We start from the raw sequence: 5,159 nt of genomic DNA on the forward strand, positions 1-5,159 counted from the left end.
CCACATGGAAATGGGAGCTCAGTTAGTAAGCAATGTCACTTCAGAGTAAATTTCATTGATTTCAAATTTTTGGATCAAATCAGAGGCACAATATTTCTGGCCTGCAATATTTCTTTTGTCCCTGTCTTCTTTAGCTTAAAGAAAAATCAAAGTGAAATTTCCTATTTTAAAGTTTTCTGCTTAGAAAATTCTGGAATGCAAAACATGAAGAATTTTATTATAGAACCTTTTTTAACAACTAACAACTTCATTTTCCCCAAATAATATAGATTTTGAAAACAACAAAAAGCATTTCACATGAGTAAATCTTACAGGATTTTAACTGTACTTCTTGTAATCTTCTTGAGCATACAGATGGGCTCAGAGATGACTGAGTTACTTTACCCTTATATGGTCTTTGATGGTGAAAAGTCCAACAAAACCTCTAGAGTTTTGGCCCTCTCACTGTTGCACACAAATGTCCAAGGAATACAGAGTAAAAAAGCAAACAAAACAGTCTATCATGTCATCCAGAAGCCCTTCATTGTAGTATTTGCTGCTTGTTCACACCTGTAGTTTGTAAGTGTTGGATGCTGTCAAGCAAACCACAAGTCAGTAGAAATACTGATTGTCAAATCAACCTTACTTACTAAGCAGGGCTTTCCATTACACTCCTCCATGTGAGCTATGTAAAAAGGTCTGTGTTTTACAGTCATTAGTGAAAAGGCACGTTTGCTACTTATGTACATGTACAAAGTACTCAAATTACAAAGGTAATTTCAAATTTTGCTGAAAATTTCCCTTCGTTAGATGAAGAAAATCCTTGAATATCTAGCTGCACCACAGAATCACAGAATTGTCTAGGTTGGAAGAGACCTCAAGATTATCGAGTCCAACCTCTGACCTAACACTAACAAGTCCTCCACTAAACCAGATCACTAAGTTCAACATCTAAACGTCTTTGAAAGACCTCCAGGGATGGTGACTCCACCACTTCCCTGGGCAGCCCATTCCAATGCCTCACAACCCTCTCGGAAAAGAAGTTCTTCCTAACATCCAACCTAAAACACCCCTGGTGCAACTTTAGGCCGTTCCCCCTCGTCCTGTCACCAGGCACATGGGAGAATAGACCAACCCCCACCTCGCTACAGCCTCCTTTAAGGTACTTACCAAGAGCGATAAGGTCGCCCCTGAGCCTCCTTTTCTCCAGGCTGAACAAGCCCAGCTCCCTCAGCCACTCCTCGTAGGACTTGTTCTCCAGGCCCCTCACCAGCTTCGTCGCCCTTCTCTGGACTCGCTCGAGCACCTCGATGTCCTTCTTGTAGCGAGGGGTCCAAAACTGAACACAGTACTTGAGGTGCGGCCTCACCAGAGCCAAGTACAGGGGGGCAATCACTTCCCTAGACCTGCTGGCCACACTGATTCTTATACAAGACAGGATGCTGCTGGCCTTCTTGGCCACCTGAGCACACTGCTGGCTCATATTCAGCCGACTATCCACCAATACTCCCAGGTCCTGCTCCGCCTGGCAGCTTTCCAACCCCTCCTCTCCCAGCCTGAAGCTCTGCTTGGGGTTATTGCACCCCAGGTGCAGGACTCGGCACTTGGCCTTGTTGAACTTTATACAGTAGACCTCAGCCCATCGGTCCAGCCTGTCCAGATCCTCCTGCAGAGCCTTCCTACCCTCGAGCAGATCGACACATGCACCTAACTTGGTGTCATCTGCAACTTACTGAGGGTGCACTCGATCCCCTCATCCAGATCATCGATAAAGATATTAAAGAGGACCGGCCCCAGTACCACTATCGAGATTTCCTTCTTGAAGAGCGCCCAGCCTTCCTGGACTCCTCTGCCCTTCAGAACTGCCTCCCAAGGGACTCTACCAACCAGCGTCCTGAACAGTTCAATGTCGGCCCTCCGGAAGTCCAATACAGCGGTTTTACTGGTCCCCTTCCCGGCTTCTCCAAGAATGGAGAACTCTACCATTTCATGGTCACTGCCCAAGACAGTTTCCAACCACCACATCTCCCACCAGTCCTTCTCTGTTTGTGAAGAGAAGGGCTAGCGGGGCACCTCCCCTGGTAGGCTCACTAACCAGCTGTGTCAGGAAGCTATCTTCCACGCTCTCCAGAAACCTCCTAGACTGCTTTCTCTGGGCTGTGTTGTGCTTCCAGGGTATATCTGGGAAGTTGAAGTCCCCCACAAGGACAAGCGCTGATGATTTCACAACTTTTGTCAGCTGCCTGTAGAACTCCTCATCAGTCTCCTCATCCTGGTTCAGCGGTCTGTAACAGACCCCCACCAGGATGCTTGCCTTGTTGGCCTTCCCGCTGATCCTAACCCATAGGGACTCAACCTTATCATTCCCAGCCTCAAGTTCCGCGACATCCAAACTCTCTCTGATATAGAGAGCCATACCACCACCCCTTCCATGCTGCCTGTCCCTTCTGAAGAGCCTATAGCCAGACATTTCAGCACTCCAGTCATGGGAGTGGTCCCACCATGTTTCCGTGATGGCAACTAAGTCGTGGCCTACCTGCCACACGATGGCTTCCAGCTCCTCCTGTTTGTTACCCATGCTGCATGCATTAGTGTAGATGCACTTCAGTTGGGCCATTGCCTTCTCTCCCAGACTTGCCATTGTTCCCCCTGGCACAGCTCTAACAAGCCTTGTTTCAGCCCTGTCCCCCTTCCCACCTAGTTTAAAGCCCTCTCAATGAGCCCCGCCAGCTCCTGGCCCAGGATCCGTTTTCCCCTTAGAGATAGGGACCCGTCCACGGCCATCAGGCCGGGTGCCGAGCAAAGCGCCCCATGGTCAAAAAAAACAAACTTCCTGTGTTGGCACCAGGCTCTGAGCCACGTGTTTATCAGGTGGGCTTTCCGTGTCCTCTCTGTACACCTCCCTGCCACTGCAGGGATGGATGAAAACACCACCTGTACTCCCACTCCATCCACTAACCGTCCCAGTCCCCTAAAGTCCCGTTTGATGGTCTTCAGGCTTCTCTCTTCAGTGTCATCACTGCCAGCCTGGACTATGAAAAGAGGATAATAGTCAGAGGGGCGAATCAGGTTGGGAAGCTTTCTGGCAATGTCCCTGACCCTGGCCCCAGGGAGGCAGCAGACTTCCCTACAGGTAGGGTCAGGCCAACAAATAGGTCCCTCTGTTCCCCTGAGAAGGGAGTCGCCCACAACAATCACCCTTCTTTCTGTCCTGGTGGAGGCAGTCCTGAGGCCTGGAGTCGACTTCCTTGCCCTAGGCATCCTCCTGGGTAGACTTTCTACCTCTTCCTCAGCTACTGGTCTCTCAAGCTCCAGGGCCTCAAACCTGTTGCACAGGGGCACCTGGGAAGGTGGGGCCGGTGGGGGGGGGGGTATCGCCTGGGATGTCGAGCAGGGACCTGTTTCCATTCCTCCTCAACTCCTAGGTGCCCTGCCTCATCCCAACAGCAGCAGGGCAGGGGGTCCACCCCCATTTGGGGTATCTCACCCCGGTACCTATCCTTCAGGCCACGCAAGGAGTCACTCTACAAGTCTATCTCCTGCTCACACTCCCTGATATCTCTCAACCTCTCGACCTCCTCCTAGAGTTCTGCCATGAGGTGGATCAGGTCATCCACCTGCTCGCACCTCACGCACACAGTCTCTCTGCCCCCCGCAGGTGGCAGCAACAGGCTCAGCCAGTCCCTGCACCCGCAGACTTGAACTGCCGCAGTTTGGAGCGGGCAGTCGGTCTGGGTGTGTACAGACTCCGTGAAGAGATCACTGTGCCTGGTGTACACCATCGCAGCTGAGCTAGCAGTAGACCGCCGTTAGAGGAGGTGTTCGTATGGGCGGGGCGCGCTCTGCCCTGCCTGCTCGCCCTGCCTGCGCCAACTGCCGCGCCACTCCCTCCTGAGGCGCCACGCGCTGTTTGCCCGTCCTGGTGGCCGCGCTCCCTAGGGGCAGCGTTTGACCGGCCGGGGAGGGGGCGCTGCTGGCTGCTGGCTCCGCCTCCGCCTCGTTGTGGCCTCGTTCCCCTCCCTGGCGAGGGCTGCCGGGCCCTGGCGGCTCCGTCGAGTGGGCTTGGTGCCGGAGAAATGAGCCCTGCCTGGCCGATCCCCCGCTCCGCTGCACAACGCGTCTGCCCCGCAGCCGATCGCCTCGGCAAGTAATCAGTAATCGAAAGTGATTTGAATGTGCATTTTCAGTTCACTAGAAGATGTACTTAGTTTTAGAAGCTTGTTTCAATGTTCCTAATTCAGATTTCCCAGAAGGCAATAGAAAGAGTAAATATTAAAAAAAAAAAAATAGCCTTGAAGTGAATTAGGAAACAAGTACAGTGGTTCAGCAGGCTGTACACATGCACAGCTGCCACGTCCTTGTATCTAGCAAACAGCTGGAAAAGCAGAAGGGAGGACTTCATGTTTCCTAGAAAGCAAGGTCAGTGGAGAGGAAAAAAAGTCTTGTGACTTGTATACCCGTGAAGACGCAAGAGCTATCTCTTGGCTTTGCACTCCACAGCTGTCTTGTCACTTAAAACCTTGTCACTTAAAACCTTGCTTAATGAATCAGTAAATTGTATGTTAATTTTCGTTCTATATTAAGCTCTGTATCAGTAACGTCACGTGAGATGTTTCTTCCAATTCATGATTGTACAAGGGCTCCTCATTATCTCAAGTGTATGCAGAACTTATTGTCATTTCCCAACAGAAAATTGAGCTGCCACCAGCTCAAGCTGAGGAAGGCTGAAGTAGCTCTCTTCTGAGGCCACCAGGGCCTTAGTTTGTATTGCTTTTGTTCTGAGATTCACTGCAAAGAGAATGAAGCGTGGCATCCTCTGCTCGTAACGATTCAGAACCCTTCTGAAGTTGGAATGATAAAAACACATCTCCATAATCTCCACCAGGTAGCCTTCACACTTATTTCCAATTTCCAGAGTTTCTCTGTTGCTTGGATTTTTCTTTATCAAGAAAGGTGTTGGCTGGTGGAATGAAAGCAGGATTTGTGCTGTGGATTTTATGACACTTCTAAGACTCTGAATCATTTGCTCTGAATGAATGGCATTACCAGAGAAGTGTTAAAAGAGAAATACATCCCAATGAGCCCCAACAGCTTTGTGTAGAATTGGGAATAAGGAGCACTTCTGCATGTGGCAGCAGTTATTACTCACAGATGCAGTAAACAGAATTGCCACTCAGCTC

Source organism: Netta rufina (genome assembly GCF_964035555.1).
Source record: "Netta rufina genome assembly, chromosome: 2".
In the NCBI taxonomy this organism is placed as follows: domain Eukaryota; kingdom Metazoa; phylum Chordata; class Aves; order Anseriformes; family Anatidae; genus Netta; species Netta rufina.